Source organism: Halichoerus grypus, chromosome 11, assembly GCF_964656455.1.
Source record: "Halichoerus grypus chromosome 11, mHalGry1.hap1.1, whole genome shotgun sequence".
In the NCBI taxonomy this organism is placed as follows: Eukaryota; Metazoa; Chordata; class Mammalia; order Carnivora; family Phocidae; genus Halichoerus; species Halichoerus grypus.
The window spans coordinates 90,641,579-90,654,846 of record NC_135722.1 but is presented as its reverse complement, the minus strand read 5'-3'; the positions used below and the strand labels follow the sequence as shown (position 1 = coordinate 90,654,846).

The window sequence follows — 13,268 nt, the reverse complement described above, 5'->3', positions numbered from 1 at the left end:
GTGAAAACAGTGGGCTTGAGGAGCCCGGGGAAATTGATACTCTCGCAGAAAGCTGGAGCAGATCTGCTGTCTGCAGCTAGAGCCCAGGCCCTGGCTCTGTCCGTCCCACCGGAGCCCCACCGACAGCCACAGGGACTGCCCCCATCACCCTGGCCTGGAAGGGTGTTTCTGGCATATCTGTTTTGGTATTCCACGCACAGAGCTCCCTGCCCATGTTTTATCCTCGTGAGCAGGGCTCAGAAATACATGAAAACCATCCAGCTGCCTCGCTCCCTGGCGGACGTTTATTGTGCACCCTTTACGCCAGGCGCCAGCGAAAGGGAGATGAAAAAGAAGTTATGGCTGTCTCAGACTTCAGAGTAACAGCAGCCTCAGAGGAAGCCAGCAGGGTAACAGACTGTGCGGAAGAAGGGAGGGGTGTGCAGGTCACTGGTGCCGCTCGGAGGAGGGGCCCCGAACACCAACGGGGCCGACTTCCCAGAGAAGACATTGTCTCCTTTCACAAGAGAGAAATACATATTGAATGGTGCCTCTGGTCGTGTACTCAGGGCCGCCCTACACTTACCTAACATGGGCCCAGTGAGACACCCTTCCGGGTCCGGCTCTCCCGCGCGTGCTCAGTCTTCCTGTCCACTCAGTACCCAGCCCCCCCAGCACAGTGCCCAGCACATAACAGGCGCTCAGTAAATATTTGTCGAGGAAATAATCCTTTGCCATTTCTTCATTCACTAACATTCTTCCCTGATGTTTTCCATCCAAAGTTTTGAACTGCAATTATATGGTATAAGATGACTGATCATAGGAAGTATATCAAGACGTCCTGCTCTCTGTCTTTGAAAAGTCAGTGGGACTGTGCATCATACTCAGCTCCGCACTGGGGAGTTCTAAATAAAACTTTACCATTTCCCTCTCCAGTTCAGATCTCCCATAGACTCTCTACCGGTTACCCTCACAAACGTCTTCAGTGATTTCCATTTGGCAACTGTTCCCACAGGGTCTGCAAATAGTGGGCATTCTTCAGCCTTCCCCTTTGCCCCTCTCCTCACATTCTTTTGTCTCGCCACCTAGGAGGCAGCAAAGCCGTCCTGTGTTCTGTGTGCATCACAGCTGTCTTAACACTAGCTGTCCAGTTTGGTGAGTCAACAATCCGAAGGCTGTTTTGCAGGGTGCAGCTCCTTGCTGGGAACTGCAAGCAATTTTCACATCTCCGTGCAAGGCCTGGCCAAGGTCATCTCTCAGTTGATGCCTGCCTGAAGAAGGAGTCCATGGAGAGGCAAGGAATAACCAGATGATTTCAGTGCATCTGTGGGCTGGGCTAATCAGCTGTGTATTACTTGGCCCCAAATACTAAACCAAATCCATTCAGTTGATCTTGGCCGGCTTGGTACTGTTAGCGTATTGAAATTCACAATTACGTAGAGCCCGGCTGTGACTCCCAGTGGGAGCTGTGAGTGAACACCTCGCCTGGGGCACAGCTCCTATGATGTTAGGTGCTGGATCTAAGGCAACGGTGAATAATAGGAAAGGCAAACGCGTTGGTCATAATCTGGTAGGATGTCTGACAGCCCTTTTCAAGAGATGTTATTGCTTTCGGTCATGAGGAGGTGTTGATCCCCCTCAGCAAAGCTTGGTCCCAGCGGCCTCTGCACATGTGACCAACAGTGGAGAGTCTTAGAGGATTGCTGGCGGAGGGGGGAGACGAGCAGTACCTTCCAGCTCTGGGGAGAGTAGCTGGTTGGGTCCAGCCTTGCTTCTGCTCTTGGTCCTCTCAAAGGCTCCGTCTCCTTCCCTTTGATTCAAGGAGGGACCCCACTGAAAAGAGGACCCGAGCAGAGACGACACAGCTGTTGGAATGGAAAGTGAGACCGGGAGTTCAGAGCAAGGACCTCTCTGTGGGCCTGCACTTCTTTGCCCTCTGAGCTCGAGGGCCTTCCTCTGATCTTTCCTGCTGTTGTACGGAGAGCCCATGCTTGCTGATCCCGCGGGCACGTGGGGCCCAGCAAGCGGGCCTATGTTAGTTTTACCACAGGACTAACAGAGTTGGGTCCTCTTAAATCCTACCTCCCTCACTCCAACCCTCCCCCCATGATGGCAGGGAACCATGTGTATTAAAGACACTCATAGCATTGTAACCCATGGACTAGGAAATATCTTGGTCTTGCTTGAAATATCTCAGACTACGCTTCAAGGAATACCAACTTTATATTCTTGGAAGAATCCCAAAACAACTCGCCCCAGAATTTTGTATACTTTTTTTTAACCCATGGCTGAGAGGAGAGTTAGACCTTGCCCTTCTTACTTCTGTCTGCTGACCCCCTGGCCCCGCTAATTTTAGTTTTCGGTTCTAGGTTCTGCATTCTCCCGGGTTTTTGGCTCTCCCGTGCTCCCTGCTGTCGAAGGAAGGATGGGTCAGCCAGGCTCTAGCCTCTCACACCCCTCCCTCCCACCCCAGCTGTGCTGCCTCGTGCCCCTCAGAGGCAGGCTGTCAGAGCCATGGTCTTGAGACACTGCCCTCTTCCCCTAATATTCCTTATTGCTTTGTGTCTGTCAGCTCGGGCACCATAACAAAACACCACAGACTGGTTGGCTTAACAGAAATTTCTTTTCTCACAATTCTGGAGGCTGGAAAGTCCAAGATCAAGATCCGGCAGCGTTCAGATTCTGGCAAGGACTCTCTCCTGCCTTCGCACTATGTCCTCACATGGTAGAGAAAGAGAGCACTAGCTCAGTGCCCTCTCTGGTGTCGTTAATCCCATAATCCCACCACCAGGACCCCTGCATCATGACCTAATTACCTCCCCCAAGCCTCACTTCCAAATGTGGTCACATTGGGACTAGGGCTTCAACATAAGAATTTGAGGTGGGGGTGGAGAACAAACATTGTGTCCCACCTGCCAAATAACACTTTGCAATCTACCATTTTAAAACTATCCATATCCATAACATTCCATTCACTGTCATTTAAAACTTGGGGTGAGGTTGAAGCACCATTATCCTTTTATAATGTGGTTTTCCACCCCACCATTAAACAGGTAACTCTTAGACCCTTCTAATGTAATACAGGGAACACACCAGAGATGGGATGATTCTTGGTGAAGAGAAGGAACAGTATGTCCTGAAAATCTACAGAGAGTCCCACTGCCCCTGTGGAGCTGTCAGCCCTCCTCCCCCAGTTAGCTTCAACTTCTGCTTGGGTTAGAGACAACCAGAAGCTCTAATATATTAAGAAAGACGAGCACTGAAAAGGTGACCCCCACACTCTTGTATTCCAGAAGAAATGAAAGAATTTTTTTAAGAGATTTTTATTTATTTATTTATTTGAAGGAGAGAAACACAGCAAGAGAGGGAACACAAGCAGGGGGAGTGGGAGAGGGAGAAGCAGGCTTCCCGCAGCGCAGGGAGCCCAATGTGGGGCTCGATCCCAGGACCCTGGGATCATGACCTGAGCCAAAGGCAGATGCTTAACGACTGACCACCCAGGCGCCCCAAGAAATGAAAAAATTTTCTAAATGAGAATCTTTACAGATCTAAAGTCTTTAGTCCTTAAAGAGAAGTGTAGGCCACTATCTCACTCTCTTCTTTGGGAATTCATCTTTGCCCATGATTTTTTTCTATTCAGTAGAATGGCCATGGGTTTCTATATTCCCATTTCTAGAATATATTTTTCATGAGTGGGGATAATGTCTTATTTTTTTCTAAAGATTTTATTTATGAGAGAGAGAGAGAGAGAGAGAGAGAACATGAGTGGGGGGAGGGGCAGAGGGGCAAGCAGACTCCCAGCTGAGCAGGGAGCCCAACTCGGGGCTCGATCCCAGGGCCCTGAGATCATGACCTGAGCCGAAGTCAGATGCTTAACCAACTGAGCCACCCAGGCACCCCTAATGTCTTATTTTGAGCTTGATACCATGTTAGGAAGAATGATGTGGTTTCACTCTAGTCCCGTAGTTCGTGATTTGTGGCTTAGAATCCCAGTTGGAAGGAAATGATTGACCAGGACGCCCCGCTTTTTGTGAGGTTTAGAGGCATGGTCAAGTATAACAGCCTCAGGCATGATTTAGAAGGCAGGGCCTGAGCAGGCTACTTTGTGAAGTAGTGAGCTCCCCATTCATGGGATGACTGTTCAGTCGATCAGAAGCCTCCACTATGGTCACTTGCAATGGAGACTGTACTTCTGGTTCTTGAATTAGCTGGGAGTTTGGAATACAGTGATCTCAGAGACCGTGTCCATTCTAAAATACCATGTTTCCATGACAGCACACAGCAGAGCTATACACATGGAAGAACATGAGCCATAGAAGCCTTGCACAGAAGAAGATTGTTTTCCACAAAGGAGAAGAAAATGGAGTGATTAAGTTGTAACTGCACTCTGTCTTAACTTTCAGATTCACAGGCTTCTTCCCCATGTGACCATCTCTTTATACCTATCTTCATCAACTCATGCAAAATGTGGATTATTTTTCACTTTATATTATAAAAGCAATAAAACAGCAAATAAAAGTAGTAGGGGGGAAATTACCAAAAATATCATTACTTCATCATAACAGTTATCTTGATGTAGTCCTTTCCATCTTAGTATGACTATTTATAGTTAATCATAGTGCATATATGTTACGTCTCTTTATTTGAAACATTCAAATGTTTTTTCCTATTGCTGCATAGTCTTTGGAATTATTAAAAATAATAATTGACCAGACTACTCTGTCAGGTGAATATAACATAGTGCATATTCCTAGCTTTGTTAAACATTTATGTGGTGTCCAGTTTTTCAACATATTGTAATGATAAATAATCAGTAAATCTTCTTGCCCATTATTTTGAATTATTTCTTGAGATTGGAGACGTTCAGTTTGAGTATTAGGTAAAAAACAGGCACATTTTTATGGCTTTTGGTAGATGATGGCAAATTGCTCTCAGAGGGCCATAACCACACCAGTTTATACCGTCCCTCTGATTTCACCTCACCTTACCAGCAAGGGGTATTTTCATTTTCAAATTGCTGGGTAACTTGTTCTGGTTTACATTTCTTTTAATACAAACAAGAGTGGATTGTTTTTTTATATGGTTCATTGTCTGAAAGTCATCTGTGGTGTCCTTCGCCCATTTATCTTGTGAGAGCTTAATGTCCTTATCAAGTTGTGCGAAATACATGTGTGAATTGATTTTTCCAAATAAAGATATTAACCATTTTTCCTAAACCACATCTTTCCAGTTTGCCTCTTTTGTTTATATTATGGCTTACCCACAAAATTATCTAATTTTTATAGTGGAATATATCAATAATTTTGTGAGTTTTGGCTATTGGTTCTATAGCACTGCTCTGGAAAATATTCAGTCTTGGGAGCGACTGGCCAGTGGGGGAGCTAACCCTGGCGGTTTGCTCTGCTCTGTGGGGGAGAGATGGGGAGGGGCTGGGCCTGGGCTGAGGTAGGAAGGAGCCCGTCCCTCGACGCCTCCCGCGACGCTAGTCCCTGAGCCGTGATGCGAGCGTGGGTCCTACTCTCCGCGGTGCTCTGGTACCTCACTGGAGGTGGGTGGCAACGTTCTTCTGAACGTACCGGGAAAGGCCTCGTTTATGGCAAGCCCGGACACCCAGTGAAAATATATGTAAAATTACATCACAATAGCCCAATCCTTGCCTGTATGGATTTTAAACGTGCTGAAAAAGAAACAGTGGACCCCACCTACTTATGGATTGGGCCTAATGAAAAGCCATTAACAGGAAATAGTCAAATAAATATAACTAAAACAGGAAAGCTGATGATGGAAGATTTTCTGGAGGCTTTGTCTGGACTTTACTTATACAGGTACTCTTTCTTATAAGACTGTCAGAGCGGAAACTCAAGAAGAAACGATAGTAAAGCAGAGATATGACTTTATGATCTTTGCCTATCGGGAACCTGATTATTCCTATCAGATGGCTGTACGTTTTACCACAAAGTCTTGTGAAGATACAATGACCTGCTTTTTAGAGTGCTGAAGAAAATCTTGGATAATTTAATCTCTGATTTGTCATGCCATGTCATAGAACCATCATATAAATGCCATTTTGTTAAAATTCCCAAACATGGCCTCATGCATGAGCTATTTATAGCCTTTCAAGTTAATCCTTCTGCACCAGGGTGGAAAGGTGCATGCAATAATTCTGCTGACTGTGAAGATATCACTAATCATAATACCCTCCAGTGGTTTGTAGTCCTGGGACTTTTACTTTTTTTTTTTTTTTTTAAAGATTTATTTATTTATTTATTTGAGAGAGAGAGAATGAGAGAGCAAGCACATGAGAGGGGGGAGGGTCAGAGGGAGAAGCAGACTCCCTGCCGAGCAGGGAGCCCGATGCGGGACTCGATCCAGGGACGCCAGGATCATGACCTGAGCCGAAGGCAGTCGCTTAACCAACTGAGCCACCCAGGCGCCCTGTAGTCCTGGGACTTTTAGTCCTGATGTTGATGTTACTTGTCAGAGCTGCATTTCCATCCGCATTTATGGAGCTAAATCTTGCACATAAACTTCAAACAAAAATCATCTTATGAAGACTAGAGGTGAAAGTATTGTTCCTTGCTTGTGGAGGTGGGGAACATAAGATAATTTGTTCACATCCCGGAGCATCAGAGATCCATTAAGTAAGACCAATAAGACCAAAACATTGGAAAACATACATTTTAGAAACTTTAAAATGATAGTTGACATGGCATTTCTAAGAAGGAATCTAATATCTCCAGTGGACAAAGGAAAGTGTATTAGTGGATGATTTTCAGTGAAATATGTTTTGCTGTCTACAAACTGAATCTGTTGCTCTGTACCTAAGACTGTTTTAAGATCAAGAAGAGTAGCAAAGTATAATATAATAAAAACTTTATACTTTCCATATATTAATTTGTTTGAAATCACTCTGATATGATATAAGGCATATATATTACCTTTGTAATTAGAACCAAAAAAGTTGTTTCTTTTGGTCCCTTGCTTTTAGTTTGTTTTTTAAATAATTAGTCTTAAAAGTATAGTGTTAGATTTATGGAATAATTGAGCAGATATTACAGAGAGTTTCGTATACCCTCACCCCCCCCAATTTCCCCTACTATTAACCTACTGCATCAGTGTGATACATTTGTTACAAGTAATGAACCAAAGTTGATACTATTATTAACTATAGTTCATAGTTTACATTAAGGTTCATTCTTTGTGTTATACAATTGTATGGGTTTTGACAAATGCATAATGCCTTGTGTTTACCATTACAATTTCATACAGAATAGTTGCACCACCCTAAAAATCCCTTATGCTTTACTTATTCATCTCTCCCTCTTGCTCCAGAACCCTTGACACCACTGATTTTTTTAATGTCTCTCTGGTTTTGCCTTTGCCAAAATGTCATGTACTTGGAATTATACAGTATGTAGACTTTTCAGGCTGGCTTCTTTCACTTAGCAATATACATTTAAGGTTCCTCCATGTCTTTTTGTGACTTGATCATTTTTTATTGTTGAATAATATCCCATTGTATGGATGTATGAAGGACATCTTGGTTGCTTCCAGTTTTTGGTGATTATGAATAAAGCTGCTGTAAACATTTAAAAAAAAATTCAGTCTTAGTCTCCATTATTATTGTGATTTTTATCTTTAAAAAAGATATTTGACTTTAATCCATCCGAAATTTATTCTGGTATGAGGCATATCAAACCAATCACATCTTCTCTTTTTAAAAAATGTTAATAATTCCAACACCATTTATTGAGAGATCCTTTCCTTTTTCCATTTTCTTCTGATATCTCCCTTATCACATGAAATTTCTACACATATATAATAGGATTCTGACCACCTACTTAATTCCAGTTTTTTCCTGCGCCAGTACCACAGTTTTAAGTATTGTTACATAATGTGTTTTAAGGACTTGCTCCTCCTCTTGGTTACTGCAGTTCCCTCTCATTTTTTAAAAAGATTATTTAGAGAGAGCAAGTGTGCGCTCATGAGCAGGGGGAGGAGCAGAGGGAGAGAGAATCCCTAGCAGACTCTGTGCTGAGCCCAACACAGGGTTCGATCTCACAACCCTGAGATCACGACCTGAGCTGAAATCAAGAGTCGGACGCTTAACCGACTGAGCCAACCAGGTGCCCTCTCCTCATTTTTAAAAAATATCATTCCCAGTTTTATTCTTCGATATTAATTTGAGATCCATTTTATCAACTTCCAAAACACCCTCTGGATTTGGTTTGACTGCATCCATTTGGCAGTAATAATTATTCAGTCCATACATTAATTTGTGGAGAATTGACTTCTTTGCAGTATTTAATTACATGGTAGGTCTTTTCTGTCTCAATGTGCAGAGGCATGCTAGGGGCAAGGACACAGAGGGAGGCTGGGATTGCTAGGGGACTCACGTGTTGGGAGGACTCAGAGGGCTGTACCCAGGCTGGGCCATGCATGCCTGCATGCTGACCTGTCTGCCAGAGAGGGAGTCCAGGCGAGGGACACCGGTGTATCCTGCCGAGGTCAGGAGACCTGGAGACTCCGATACCTGGCATATTGTTAGCCCGTTCTGCACAGGGCCTCGGCCCCCGAGGATCCTTCCAGCTCTAAAACCCTCTTCGCCTCTGCCCTGTGTGGTGGATGACCCCGCAGTGCCGTTCCTGCTTCACCTCTGCTAGACCACGAGGGGGGCGGGCGGGGGGAGGGGAAGGCGGAGACCTTTCTCCAGGATCCTATGGATCCTAGCAGCCCGCCACAGGTGTTCCTTGCCGGCGGGGAGAAGGGGCGGAGGGCGAACCCGTGCAGCCCCAGTGTAGAAAAGAGTTTTGTCTTAGCTGATGCGTTTCAGTGCACCCGGTCTCAGACTGCAGTGTAAACAGAAATCACCCAGAGACCGTGTGACTCTGCAGCTCTCTGAGGAGTAGGTCTGGACGGTGTCTGTGCTGTTTGTCTGCAGACCACACCCTGAGGAGCAAAGTTTTAGAACACAGATCTATGTGGGAATTCCTGGCTAAAAAAAAAAAAAGGTGAGTTAGGGGACAGGGGTGGCTAGACTCCTAGTCACCATTGTGCTTTCAAAGTATGTGTATAGACAAGAAACACAAAGCCATTTGATACATTATGGGGATAGTAATGTGATGGGAGACTTTCTTCTACGTGTGTGTTGCTTTAAAGTGTTTGCAAAGAATAAAAACAGTAAAAAATATTTTAGTGAACGGGAAAAACAAAAGTGGTTCATCCTGCAGCCACAAAGGATTAGCTAGGCCACGTCACTCACTGTCCCTTCTCTGGGTGACTGTCCTCCTGAGGTATGCTTTCTCTTTGGCTGGGGCGGTTTTCGAACAGCCTGCTTGGGTTTGCTCTCGTCTGGAAGCATCTGAGGCTGTACCCACTGCCCAAAGGGTGAAGATGCGGCCTTTAGAGATGTCAGCAAATCCCTCATTCCTCATCTAGGGTTAACCCGCTGCCAGACCCAATGACCAGTGACGCCCTCCACAGCCACCGAAAGAATGAAGGAAAATCTCGGAGTTAAAAGTTTGCCTTTCTTACTGGAAGAATTTTTATTAGGCCAAAGCGTTGACAAGTTTGTCATTCCCAGAATCTGCTAACACCCTCCCTCCGTTCCCTTCAATTTTTAGTGCTTTTCCCCTCCTCATTTTAGAGGGGAGGAAAAACTGTCTTGAACAAGCAGAAAGTTTTATCCAAGGTGTTTGGCAATGAGTCCATGTGCTGGGAAAGATTTATGTCTCCGTTCTCTGGCACTGCTTAGTGTGAGCTCACTTAAAACAACTGAATAAATGAGTTCACTTTATCCTGTCAAAATGGAACTGAGGGCGGCATGGTACCCAGCTGGGGTCCACGGGGACCCTGAGGCAACGTTCATGTCTCACTCACTTGTGCTGAGCTCAGCCGTTTTTATGTCCGTCTGAGATCATTAAAACGAGGAGGGCAGGGAGCAGAAAGACCTGTGGAATGAATGGTGTGATGGAAACAACGGTCAAAGCCCACAGGGCTCAGCCCAAAGCCTGAATTTAGGGGTTCACTTACAAGGCTGCCTCTCTGCCGGTCTTGTCTCCACCAGTTAGCAGGCCTTCGGACAGGAGCAAGACCCGTTGGCTTGACCGGAGCTCCTTGAAGGGACTCCCCGAGAGAGGTTTCTTCATGCTAATGGTCACAAGAGTGTTTGTTTCCCTTAAGTCCTATTGTGTCATTCTTGTGGCCCTACGACCATTAAGACTGGGCCCGTTGAGACAAGGCCTTATTGTAGAAAAGGAACATGGATTCTTTCCTGGATGGATTGTCTGGGCCAGGCTCAGGTCCCTCCCTTTACATGGGTTGGGGCTCAGGATGCTTTGTTATTAACTCAAGGCAGCTGGCCCCAAGGGAGGGCTGGTGCTGCTTAGTCCCGGGCAGAGGGCACCTGGCTAGCTGGAGGGCCCAGGATGGCCCATCTGGGAAGTGACTGCGTGACCCTCCACTCTCCCCAGTGCTAGGACTTGTTCCTCCTTCTAGAGTCCTCCGGCTTCAGCCAGAGGGAGGGGTGGTTTCTGTCTTAGGGTGGGGAACCTGGGACTGTAATAACCCCTAACAATTTCTTGGCATTTAAAAGTGACAGAGTGTGTCCCCTAGACTGTAGAGGGACCATAAGGGTGTGGGGATGTGCCTTCTTCCAAAAGAAGGGAGGGAGGGAGGGAGGGAGGAAGTAGATCCTCACAAGTCCTGGGAAACTCCCATGGGAAGGTAATAACGCCATTTTATAAATGTGGAAGCTGAGAGGTTGTGATTTATATATGTAAATATATCCTTAAATCGATTTATTTTTACTTAAAAATGGAACTAGTTTGATGTGTGCTGGTTATATTTTTCCAACATGCATTAAAGCACAAATACGCCTGAGACAAAAATTGTCATGAGTGTATCACCTTGGACGCTGTGCAGAGTGCCCTCATCCCACGAGGGCAGTGGCTCTCACAGTGGCCTCATGACCACAGAGCACACGAAAGCACCACATAGATGTTAACTCAGACCCAGCCTTTCACAGCTTAGTTAAGAAAGACAAGCAGTGTCATGTGAATAATAGCTGCATCAAGGAAGACAACCTGAACCTTACACATACGGGTGCAGGGAGCCAATGCTGGCTCATTTCTCTCGGACTCCTCTGGTCAGAATTCAGAACTGACAAGGAGGACCTAAAGCAGCTAGCTCCCCCATTGCTTAGAGCAGCTCTGTCCGGCAGAACTCTCTGCGGTGATGGAGAATTTCAGTATCGGCATGGTGCTGGGAGACAATTCTCCACGGGTCTTTTGCATTTCTACACATTTTTCAAGCAGAAGCACTGACTACCTTTTTCTGGACACTTTTCAAGGACGTTTGTGTAGCCAACAGCCTTGGACGGTAGAATTAATGTCTTCCTCCAGAGCAAAAAAACCAAAAAACAAAAAAACCCAGCCGGCTTCCTGCCCATTATAAAAGATTTAGGTTCCCGAAACTAGGGTTTCCTCTCTTGTGTTGGTACCCACTGCATGTACAAGTATCATCTGGCCCCCCTCATGAGAACCAGAGCTCAGGAAACTGGAGCAAGAAAATGCTGATACTCTGGCTACCGATGTTGCTATAAATAATAACGTCCTTAGTCTTCTGCGAGCATTTGTGACACTGGCAGATTAACTTGTTAGCTAGGGGAAGATATGAGATTCTTCACCTTCCTCAACACATTGTCCAACACACATGGCTATTGAGCTCTTGAAATGTGGCTAGTGTGACTAAGAAACTGAATGTTTAGTTTGAATTCATTTTTCCCCTAGTTTTTTTGAGGTGTAATTGACCAAAAAAATTGTATCTATTTATTTTTTTTTTAAGATTTTATTTATTTATTTGACAGAGAGAGACACAGTGAGAGAGGGAACACAAGCAGGGGGAGTGGGAGAGGGAGAAGCAGGCCTCCCGCAGAGCAGGGAGACCAATGCAGGGCTCGATCCCAGGACCCTGGGATCATGCCCTGAGCCGAAGGCAGATGCTTAACAACTGAGCCACCCAGGCGCCCCAAATTGTATCTGCTTAAAGTGTACAATGTGGTGATCTGATACAAGTAAACATTGTGAAATGATCATCACGATCGAGTTAATTAACATATTCATCTCACATAGTTACCTTTTGTTTTTGTTTTTTTGGTGAGGACTCTTAAGAACTACTCTCAGCAATATATTTCAGGTATATAATACAATATTTTTAACTATAGTCACCATGCTGTACGTGAGATCCTCAGAACATATTCACCTTATAACTGAAAGTTTGAACACTTTGATCAATATCTCCCTATTTCTCTCACCGTCCAGCCACAGGCAACCACTATTCTACTCTGTTTCTGTGAGTTTGACCCCCCCCTTTTTTAGATTCCACATATAAGATTCCATATATACCATATGGTATTCGTCTTTCTCTGGCTCATTTCATTTAGCATAATGCCCTCCAGATTCACCCATGTTGTCATAAATGACCGGATTTACTTTTTTATGGCTGAGAAATATTCCATTGTATATTTAGACTGCGTCTTCTTTATCTGTTCATCCCTTGGTGAGCCCTTAGTTGTTCCCTTATCTTGGCTGTTGTGAATAATGCCGCAATAAACATAGGGGTGCAGATATATCTTCGAATTACTGATTTCACTTTCTTTGGATGTATACCCAGATGTGAGATTTATTTTTAAATAGCCACATGCCCCTAGGGACTATCCTATTGGACCACATGGCTTAGAAGGTTCAAGCATCAACAAACCTGACCAGGTAAAGGGATTTTCTACATTGAGAAAAAGCTGAGACTTAATCGCTATTTTCAGTATTTGAGTGTTGATGATTCGGCAGCTCTAGGAGGAGTGGAATTTTTTATTACGTCTGGAAGAGTTTCCTGGTACAGCTCAGAGGTGAAAGGAAAGAGAAATTGGGGCTGAGTTCGAAGCTTGGGGATGGGGAGATATTCTTGCTACAAGGTATATCTTTTGGAAGAGGCTTGGAGGCTAAGAGAGAGAAGATATGGCCACAGGAGACAGACAGACCAGTGGCCCTTAAAGAATTTACCCTGCCCTCCCCTCTTCCCCTCAGCTTGAGAATATTCCCCATCCACCCCTGGCTGGTCAGAAACCCCTCTGGGCCTTTTCAGCTCCCCAGGCTCTTGCCCCCTTACCTCCTGGCTCAGAACAATCACCTCTTTGATTGCTGGCTCAGGCCCTGCTGACAGGTCAGGTCATATGTACCTAATCAGGAGGAGCTGGGGTCTGAGGGATGATAAATGGGGCTTCTCATTTCAAT

The 13,268-nt window shown here is 45.1% G+C and overlaps 1 pseudogene across 1 annotated transcript; it reads left to right on the top strand.

The window, feature by feature from the left end:
- Positions 1 to 5,413: 5,413 nt before the first annotated feature.
- LOC118540200 (zona pellucida-binding protein 2-like) lies at positions 5,414 to 6,530 on the top strand (annotated as a pseudogene). The gene is made up of 2 exons (XR_013442221.1): positions 5,414 to 6,182; positions 6,410 to 6,530. The product of XR_013442221.1 is annotated as a zona pellucida-binding protein 2-like (transcript).
- The last annotated feature ends 6,738 nt before the right edge of the window (positions 6,531 to 13,268 follow it).